Source organism: Cibotium barometz, chromosome 3, assembly GCF_041138505.1.
Source record: "Cibotium barometz isolate CiBa-2024 chromosome 3, ASM4113850v1, whole genome shotgun sequence".
Classification (NCBI taxonomy): domain Eukaryota; kingdom Viridiplantae; phylum Streptophyta; class Polypodiopsida; order Cyatheales; family Cibotiaceae; genus Cibotium; species Cibotium barometz.
This window is the reverse complement of record NC_141048.1, coordinates 40,917,952-40,929,337: the sequence shown is the minus strand read 5'-3', so window position 1 is coordinate 40,929,337 and position 11,386 is coordinate 40,917,952.

The following is an 11,386-nucleotide window of genomic DNA, read 5'->3' as shown; positions in this document are numbered from 1 at the left end:
CTTAAATTAGTATTAATGAATGGTGTCTTTTTCTTTTAAAACGAGGACCTAAAAGTTATATGAAATTACGAATTATGTGATGTTGTTTTCGATAAATTGCGTTGAAATTGCTATCTTCATGAATTGTGAATGCTATACTTAGAAAATTGCATTGAAGTTGTTATCTTTGGAATTCAAGATTTCTTTTGGCTTCAACGCTAACTCCGTTCCGTGCTTGTGTAGCTGGGCGGCGTCATTAGCAAAGCCCGGGAATGGCCCAAGGTATCCCTCATACCTTTGGGAGAATAAGGATTGCCGATTGAGGCGAGAGATTATGAGGCTGCCTAGTTCTAAGGGCCCAGGCTAGTGCGGTAAATAAGCCCACCCTAGTGTGCAGACATCCCTCTGAGGGGCGGGAGGATCGAGCGATGGAGCCTGAGAGGGCGACAGGCCGGCTTGAGTCCTCGCCAGCGGCCGACGATGAGGTGTATGGTCCCGTAGGGTTTTGCCCAGCATGTAGAGGCTGGAAGGCCGAATTCTAGATCATCGGCAGAATAAGAATAAGAGAGCTGGATTGGCTTGTATGGAAATGGATTCATGTATAAACTTTTTATATAATTGCATCTTGTCTTTGGTATGATTGTATTATGTAAGAAGGCTGTTATAACGAACCTTGTGAAGAAGGGCCCTAATTAAGGAATATGTTTATTTATGTCAAACAGTGTGGTAGTATTAATTAGAAAACAAATTGATGCGTGAGTAGGGTGGAAAGTGGGAGGATGGAATGCCCTGACGGCACCATCCTACGGACGGGTGGACCCGATTAGTCGGGTAGCTTTCCAACAAATTAAGTGAAAGCCCTACGTTAGATAGTTAGGTTCTTGGGCAACTCTATTCTAGAAGACTAGGTCAGCGGCTGTGCCTTGCATAAGATGAGGAAAAAAGCGTTGTCTCTAGAAATCAAGTCTAGTAGTTGCCCAATTTTTGATCAATTGCCCTATGGGTGATTTGATGTTTAGAAAATCACGCTTCCCTTGCGGGATAGAGCTAGGTCATACCTATGAATCGTATCCTTGAATCTCTACAGGGTCAAGGTGTCGATGAATAGGAAATTTTTCCCAAGATAAGACTTAGCGGACTATCTTAAGTGTTTCTCCCATTTTTAGAGGGAGGAACCTTACACATGTAGTGGGTGCCCTTGGCTTTAGCTGGAAAATAGGCATTTTTTCAAGAAGAATAGCCAATTTCTCCTAGTTAGCCAAGGAGTTTCACTTCAAGGTCTTCTAATGAAACATCATATGCAAAGTTGGGCACCTAAAACTATAATCTGATCGAATATCCAATAATTGCAAATCCCCTTTTCTTTGGGAACCAAGTTTGTATATAGGCCCTGTCGCGTAGGTTTAGACAAGTACAGTGAATGTGAGTAAATTGCCTATAACTTTTACATTATTACTCATATGATGTTCCCACTTTGCATATCACAAATACAAATAACATAGAGCTTAACTTAATTTATCGAGTAATTTTTGATATGTTCTACTATTTTCTATATTATTTAAAATGTATTAGAATTATTAAAAAACATACTATTTTATCCTCCCACCACATCTACCATTTAAAGTGCTCAAATTGTATGGATCTAGTGATAATTAGATTGGGAAAGATTAGTATAATGTGGGTATAAGGTAAAATTACAAATCTAACGGTTGGATTTTTGTAGATTTACTTTGGAAAATTTGTTATGACTGTTAGAGGCCCATTAAATCAATTGTAATTTAATTCTAGAAAATTAAATATTGAATCTTTCAATCTAAAAACTCTAGGGATAAATACTCTTGTTGCCATGAATTTATTAAAAAAATTTGGCTTAATTTGAGTATCAAAAGGTCTATTTTCAATCCTCCCAAGTGAAAATTCCCATATTGTGTCCACTCTCCCCTTTTAAAGTCTAAAACCAATCCTAGTTAGGTTTGGAAATCTAGGCTTGGTAAACTTCAAAGCTTCCATGTGTGAGGCTTGGGTAGGCACAAATCTTATATATGCATGCCACTTTTATATCCACATGAGCTTCGAGAGGATCCACTGCCACCTCAGCTTGCCACCTCCACCCTCCATGTCAACATGGTCAACCTAGTTGACTCCCCACCTCATCATCCTAGTCATCATTAATGCCACATCTTCTTGCCACCTTTGCATGCCACCTCGCACTTAGTGACATGGCATGCCACATCATGGAATTACCACATCAACCATAATAGTGCCACATGTCAAGAGAATGCCACATGTCATGCACGGATGTGACATGTGGCACCTCCTTCCCACCTCCCCTTTTTTTTCAAAAACATATTTTTGAAAAAGTTAATTTAGTAATTTAGAGAAATAGAATATAAAATTTTAAACAACAAAACACATATAACTTATTAAATAAAAGAATTTAAAATCACTAATTTTAAAGGATTATATTTTGGGATTAGATCAATAATATTATTATTAAAGTTCATATTATTTAATTCAAAAAAATAGTTTGCTTGAAAAAAATTTATGTAGAATAAACCTTTGAATAAAATTTGAAAAAAATACTTTATGTAGAATAAACCTTTGAATAAAATTTGAAAAAAATACTTTATTAAAAAAAAGTAGTTATATAATTATAAAATAAAAAATAAATTTAAAGATATATTTATATATCTAGTAATGATAAATATTTAGACTGGTTAATAAATATTATTAATAATATTGATTTTTAAGTGGATAATAGTTTATCTTTATGTTTATCTTAATTATCCAATCAATCTTAGATAATAGGAAATCCAATGATGAGATTTGAAGTGGATAACCTATTTTTCCTATATAATCACACATCTCTAGTACTATCCCACACTTATCTCTAGTACTATCCCATCGTTGAGCCTTTATAATATTTTCTCTCTTAGCTTCCTTGAGAATGGGTTCTCAAAGTCGTAGGAGTCGGAAATGTGATAGGACTAGACTTCCCCCCGTCCACCAAGTTCAAGAGGAGGAGAGGAGAAGGGTAGCTCGTGAGAGAAAGAGAGAGTGGACAGCACGTCAACGAGCAACACCTTCCGTTGTGGCGATGATCCAAGGCTTGCTCCTCCTCTTCCACTTCCTCTCCCTCCACCCTCTTCCCCCCCACTACCCCTTAGTTTAGATAATCCACATGGACCCGCCCTTCCTGAGTCCCCTTCTCTTCTACAAGAACCCACCCCCCCTCCTTTGGGCGCCCCTAGTGTGGATAGGAAAGAACTATCAAAGTCAGGGGCACATCGTCGTGCCCATGCAATCTTCCATTCCTATTTCAAAGACCTCACGCCTTCATCATAGGCATGTGTGCTTGATGCTTTGATTGATCTACCCAACATGGCCAACTACAGGGCGCTTTCCGACATTAGAGGTCGAAGAGAGAGGAGAGCTGGCATGGCGGTGCTACAAAGTGTTCGTCATTCCTATATAGTTAACAAGAAGAGGAACTCTGCGGACGCTTTGGCTGCTCGACGGGCTATTGTGACCAAACTTTGCAAGCATGTGGGTCCCCCCCACATGCTTGCAAAGTTTGTTTCCCCATCGGAGCATGTTTGGGTACGATGGTATGGGGAAGGCCTGGATTTTCCATGGCCTCTTAAGCATCGAGACTTGGAAAATCCACAGTGGGCGCTTATTACCAATCCAAACATGCCCCAATTGTGACCAAACTTAGCAAGCATGTGGGGGTGGGTCCCCCCCACATGCTTGCAACGTTTCGTTCCCATCGGAGCATTTTTGGGTACGATAGTATGGGGAAGGCCCGGATTTTCCATGGCCTCTTAAGCACCAAGAGACTTGGAAAATCCGCACTGGGCACTTATTACCAATCCAAACATGACCCGATTGTGACCAAACTTTGCAAGCATGTGGGAATGAATCCCCCCCACATGCTTGCAAAGTTTGGTTCCCATCGGAGCATGTTTGGGTACGATGGTATGGGGAAGGCCCGGATTTTCCATGGCCTCTTAAGCACCAAGAGACTTGGAAAATCTGCACTGGGCGCTAATTACCAATCCAAACATGCCCAGATTCAGACCAAACTTTGCAAGCATTTGGGGGTGGGTCCCCCCCACATGCTTGAAAAGTTTGGTTCCCATCGGAGCATGTTTGGGTATGATGGTATGGGGAAGGCCCGGATTTTCCATGGCCTCTTAAGCACCAAGAGACTTGGAAAATCCACACTGGGCGCTATCCAAACATGCCTAGATTTAGACCAAACTTTGCAAGCATGTGGGGGTGGGTCCCCCCCACATGCTTGCAAAGTTTGGTTCCCATCGGAGCATGTTTGGGTACGATGGTATGGGGAAGGCCCGGATTTTCCATGGCCTCTTAAGCACCAAGAGACTTGAAAAATCCGCACTGGGCGCTTATTACCAATCCAAACATGCTCCGATTGTGACCAAACTTTGCAAGCATGTGGGGGTGGGTCCCCCCCATATGCTTGCAAAGTTTGGTTCCCATCAGAGCATGTTTGGGTACGATGGTATGGGGAAGGCCCGGATTTTCCATGGCCTCTTAAGCACCAAGAGACTTGGAAAATCCGCACTGGGCACTAATTACCAATCCAAACATGCGTAGATTCAAACCAAACTTTGCAAGCATGTGGGGGTGGGTCCCCCCCACATGCTTGCAAAGTTTGGTTCCCATCGGAGCATGTTTGGGTACGATGGTATGGGGAAGGCCCAGATTTTCCGTGGCCTCTTAAGCACCAAGAGACTTGGAAAATCCGCACTAGGCGCTAATTACCAATCCAAACATGCCCCGATTGTGACCAAACTTTGCAAGCATGTGGGGGTGGGTCCCCCCCATATGCTTGCAAAGTTTGGTTCCCATCAGAGCATGTTTGGGTACGATGGTATGGGGAAGGCTCGGATTTTCCATGGCCTCTTAAGCACCAAGAGACTTGAAAAATCCGCACTGGGCATTAATTACCAATCCAAACATGCTCCGATTGTGACCAAACTTTGCAAACATGTGGGGGTGGGTCCCCCCCACATGCTTGCAAAGTTTGGTTCCCATCGGAGTATGTTTGGGTGCGATGGCATTGAGATTTTCAAAAAACAATATGATAGCCAAAGTGTTAAAAAATTTAATAAAATCAAGAACATCAACTAAAATGTAATGATACTCAATAATGAAAAAGCTCATAATGTTATAAACATCAAATAAGTACATCAGAATGAAAATGAGCTACCCCAGCTAGTCTGAGAGGCTAGTCACTGCCCATAAATCTAAGTACAATGTAAGTGAGCTAACCCAGCTAGTCTGAGTTTAGTCACTATCAACGGCAACCCAATCAAAATCTTCATCTCTAACTATCGGTCTATGTGCGCATCGAGACTGCTGTGCACGTCGAGGAGGCTGTGCCGGTTGCGGGGGTCGTCGAATGTCTGCGGGGAGGTCTGTCTCAAAGGTAGGATCGTGAGCTGGTGCCGGTGTACTAAGGAGCTCACGAGTCCCAAAAGCTGCTATAGCCCTCTCTCTCTCTCTCTACGTCGTGCTAATGCAAGACGTCTCTGTCTGTGAACCCAAAATCTATAATTTGCAATGGTACGTGTTTGCCACTCTGCTCGTGTAAGCTCCTCTACTGTAAGGACACGCTACTCATGAGAAGCGGCACTGCTGCTAGCACCATCACCCGAGGTGCCACTAGGACCAGAACCACCCACACGCTCATATGCTGTGATCTGGCTCTCATGTAGGACTCTCTGGTATGCATCAAAGTCATGTGAGCTCCACTCAATCTCTGGAGGCACCTCGGGCTCCTGATCTCTATCATCGAAGGAGTCGAGTCCCAAGTCAATAGCTGATGTAAAATCAATAGGCCTGCCAGTCCTAGCATCTACTCAAACGAGGCCTGGGTGAAGATCATCAATGCCCAAAACTCTATATGTCGCTAGGTCGACGCGTGCACGGCAAGAAGGACATGCTAAGAACCATACTAGCTCCTGGGTGATGCAAGACAAATGGAAAACATGTCCACATCCCAAGGCATATCCACCAGTAGTGTCAATGTCCTCGATACATAAAGCGTAGCACGCATCACGTAGGAAGGGTGGTGCATCCTGAGGGAGAGGTCGTCGAAAAACCTCTGTAAAACAGGCCATGGATATAAAGGTAGGTAAGGCACTATCACGTCTGAGGATCTACGAAACTCTCGAACATGCAGCATCAACTGCTCTGCCCTATGCTCTCTGCCCTATGCTGGGCAATCCGCTCCATAATCTGGTGATGCTGTGCCTCAGCTCTAGAGCTCTCTACCTCGGTCCGAGCCTACGCAAAAAAGTAAAGCATAAAAATAATTGATTAGTCTCTCTCATTAGGTATTACTTAAAGAAATTTATAACTTAGGACCTTAATTATAACTCTTTTACGTGCAAGAGAAACCTACCTGCTGGATGTCGAACTCTCTCAGATGCTATGCCTCTGTAGTAGCTGCCTCTGCCATCTGTAATGCAGCTCTAAGGCGGTCAATCTCTGCTCTCGCCTCTACCAACTCCTGAGTGAGCCTCTTAGTGGTAGGTGTGGGACCCTACTTGACACAATCAACCATGCCGCTCATGTAAAAATATAGAAAAGTACATATAAACATGTAAATAAATGACTAAAAAAACTTATGAAGTAATAAATATGTAAATACCTCGACATCTGTCGTCGGTATCGATTGTGAGAACATACGTACAACATGCTAGATGCTCTCCGTGGTACTCCGTACGTCGATGCCAACCTGCGTGCCAAGAGCCTCTACTGTAAGCACAAATGAAGGATCTGACGGAGCTACACGAAGGGCTGGTGGAGGCCGCCTACCCTGGTCCTGGAGACGGCCTCGGCCACCACCACCACCCGGCCGATGGTGGCTAGTGTAATCCACCTCCTCCCCTAAGACAGACTCCGCATATAATTGCTTTGCGAAGTATATGGGAATCTGGCGGTTGTTCGGCATCCTCCCATATGCGGCAACATATCGACTATAGATATGTGCCGCCATACGAGGATGCGAACACCGCGAAATGGTAAGGGGCTTGCCCACCCCAGGCCTCATTCGAGAAAAAGATCTAAATAGGCTCCATCCCTAATCGGACCAAGATCACAGACTTGACGATATGTCAGGCCATGTGACACAGAAGCAGTGCGATGGTGGGCTATCCACTCATCCATATAAACAATATCATGAAGGCTACGAAGGGACGAAAGCATCGCCTCCAAGTCTGCCACAATATGTAATGTAGACGGTATGTCTCTAGCACTCCTACGAATAGCCGCTAACTCGCGGTCTATCTCCGCGATGAGGTCCCTCCTCGTGGCCCTCCTCGTGTGACTCCATGCTAATACCTAAGCCTGACACAAGGGTCCAATGTGAAAAGGTCCAATGTGAAGGGTCTAATGCTTAGTGCTAATAAAGTAGCACTAATGAAGCTATAAAACAATGCTAATGGGCCCACTAATAAAGTAGCACTAATGAAGCCATAAAACAATGCTAATGGGCCTACTAATACTAATCCAAATCAAGAGAGCAAGGAGAGTGAAAACGACTTTTGACAATGAGGCAAAAAAAAAGTTTTTCGGTTTTATAACCTCGATCGAGGTTCGGTAGCATCATGCAATTTAGGGTTTGCAAGATGTACGCTCTGGATTTTAAGGTTAGTGAAACATACGGCCAAGATACACACTCAATTTTAGGTTTGGTGAAGGATCGACGGTTGAGATTTGATATTAGTATCTCGTTCGAGGTACATGAATGGTGGAGATTGCATCTATGTATCTCGAATGAGATATTTGGACGGTGGAGATTGCATCTACATATCTCGAACAAGATATTTGGACGGTGGAGATTTGATCTCAATATCTCGTTCGAGATACGTGGACGGTGGAGATTGTATTCCTTTACCTCGAACAATGAATGGTCGAGATTCGATTTTGATATCTCGTTCGAGATACGTGGATGATGGAGATGGGCTAGTCAAATATGCCTAGGGGGATACAGCGTGGCCGTGAGGTGGATCCGAGTGGCATAGATATCTCGATCGAGATAATGTGGTGGCAGTGACATGTAATGGTGACGTGGATGATGACTGGAAACCCGAACCTGTAGCGTGGCATTAGTTGGTATCTCGATCGAGATATGTCGATTTAGGCTTGGGAGGCACGTGTCGTGTTTTAATTCACAGCGATATCATGATCGTCGAGATACTCCGCACGGGATGCATGGATGTCCCAATTTTAGAGAGAGTGAATGAAAGTGAGTACCCTCATCTTGCAACCTCCCATAGGTGCCAGCAAGAGGGGCCTATATGGAGATGTAAAGGAAATATTTCCAAGAGCGCAGCTCATCAAAATGTTTGGGGGGTAGCTGTTAGAGGGGTTATGGGAGTCAACACTGATTCAATTAGTTCTCACCAGATATGATCCTTGATGAGGAGCTTGGGATCCCAGCTATGAGAACACCTGTGTAAAGAAGGCTATGGAAGCCATGAATGAAAAGCTGTGAAGATCTGGGAGAGTGAAAAATCCTGTGTAGAGATTTACCTATGATGGTTATGTGGCACATCACTATGCATATATGGCAAAGGTTGTGCAGGTTGTTGAGCCCACATGCATTGATGAGGCTGTTGGAAATGTGTATTGGAGAAAGCTATGGATGAGGAGATGAATGCACTATATGGAAATGAGACTTGGGATTTAGTGCAATTGCCTGAAGGCAAGAAAGCCATTGGATGCAAGTGGGTGTACAAAGTTAAACATAACAGTGCTGGAAGCATAAATAGGTACAAGGCTAGATTGGTAGCCAAAGGATATGTGCAGACATATGGCATTGATTATGAGGAAACTTTCAGCCCAGTCAAGATGGCAACAGTGAGAGTTGTGATAGCAGTGGCTGCGTCAAAGCAATGGTCTTTACATCAGATGGATGTAAAAAATGCATTCTTGCATGGGGATTTGCAAGAAGAGGTGTATATGTTGCAGCCACTTGGATACGAGGATGTGAGTCACCCCGAGCATGTTTGCAGGTTGAAGAAAGCCTTGTATGGCTTAAAACAAGCACCAAGAGCATGGTCTGACAAGATTTCTGAATATCTTGTCACTATTGGCTTTCATGTAGCCAATGCAGATTTCTCGCTATATGTGAGACATGGTGATAGAGGGGTTGTGCTTGTTGTCATCTATGTAGATGACTTGATCATTACGGGGGACCATGATGCAGAGATCTTTGATGTAAAGATCTTGCTTAGACAGAAGTTCGAGATGAAGGATCTGGGGGAGCTCAGATATTTCTTGGGCATTGAGGTGATTAGGTCACCACATGGTATTGGATTAGTGCAGAGACAGTATGGCTTAGACATGTTGTCCAAGTATGGTATGACAGGCTATAAGCCTATTTCCGTGCCATTGGATCAGAATGGCAAGTTGAGTGCAGATTCAGGAGAGATCTTGGAGGATCCTACTATGTATAGGCACATAGTAGGGAGCTTGATCTACATGATGATCACCAGACCAGATTTGAGCTATGCTGTTAGGTTGGTGAGTCAGTTTATGCAAGTTCCACAGAAATCGCATTTGGATGCATTGAGACGCATACTGAGGTATGTGAGGTCTACTTTGCATTGTGGACTATTCTATGAGACTGGGAGGACAGAGATATGTGTACATGGATACACAGATGCTGATTGGGCTGGTAGTATCTCAGATAGAAGATCTACCAGTGGATTCATGTTTTCTTTGGGGAGTGCTGCTCTGTGACTTGGAGTAGCAAGAAGCAGCCTACGATTGCTCTATCCAGTACAGAGGCTGAGTACAGAGGAGCTGCTATGGTGACAGCATGTGAGGTAGCTTGGTTGAGAAAGCTACTTGCAGATTTGGGTCTATCAGTGGATAGACAAATTGTCATTTTCTGTGACAACATTAGCAGTATACAGTTGGCCCCAGGAACCCAGTTTTTCATGCTCGCACGAAGCATATAGAGGTCCACTACCATTTCGTCAGAGAGAAGGTCTTGGCAGGAGACCTTGACCTTGTTTATGTCAGCACAGAGGATCAGGTAGCTGACATCTTCACCAAAGCATTGGATACAGAGAAGCTCCACAGATTCAAGGCTTCGCTTGGTGTACATGAGATGGAGTTGAGCTCGAGGGGGAGTGTTGAGATATCGAGATCATCCAGTGAGGCAGTGGACACTGATGACTCGCCTGGGGGATAGGCCCCACACTTACATCGGTGAGATCTTGGGTGATATGCGGCCAGTGGGATGACAGGCTGTGTGATAGCCATTCTAGAGACTGGCATAGTTATAGCGCCAGCTCATTTAGTTGGGTTCACACTATAGAGAACCCGTGTATGTATTGGTTGAGTACCTTTCATATTATGTGTACTCTTATCTTGTATATGGTGTGTTGAGTGTTGAGTGAAGTAGAAGAAGACTTTCAGCCTCTCACCTTGTGTGTTCTCTATTAGGGTTTTGTGAGTGTGTGTGGGTGCTTGCAAGACTCGAGCTCTCTTCCCCCCTGCATCTTTTCAAAATATTTATACATTTGGTGTACATTGATGTATGCTTGTGGCTTTCTGTGTGATGGTTGTAGTTGGTTTTTGTATGGCAGGGTGATTCTTGGAGTACTTGCAGCTTTCTATGATTATTGAAGTTGGTTTGTATGGCAAGGTGGTTCTTGGAGTACTGACGCTAGATGATGAACATGTGTGTGGTGATGGTTTGTATGTCTATTTAATAATTGTTTACAAATTTATTGTTGTATATTTTATAAGTGAAGAGGACTCAGAGGATTTAGTCGAAAGCACATGTTATTGTTTTTGGAAGGCATTCATTATTTTGGAATTGATTTTTGATTCCATGCATCCTTGAGGCTTGCATGAAATCCAGGCAATGTCCGTGTCTAAAAACCAAGTCACGTTCACATATCAAACAGAAGCAAGCATTGTTAAATTGGCCACATGATAAGGAGGTTACTCCAAGTCCCAAGTCACATTCTGTAGAAGAGATCCATGTTCAAAGTCAATTTCCTAGCACAGTGTTAGGACCATACCGAGCCTGCTTCAAGGTTAGCCCATCATCATCACTAGAGGATTCAAGATCTTCCATCATGATGGACCCATTTTCTCCAAATAAGCTGATAGAAGGGATCCATGTTCAAAGACAATTTCCTAGCATAGCGTTAGGACCAAACAGAGCTTGCTTCAAGGTTAGCCCATCATCATGACCAGGGGATTCAAGATCTTCCATCATAACGTACCCATTTTCTCCAAATAACCTTATAAAAAAGGTGTCAATGATCAAGGTCTTCTGGGGGGCAGGGGGGAGAGGAAGAGTAAGAGGAAAGAGTGTTTTAATGAGAAGCATGAGTTAAAAAGGCAT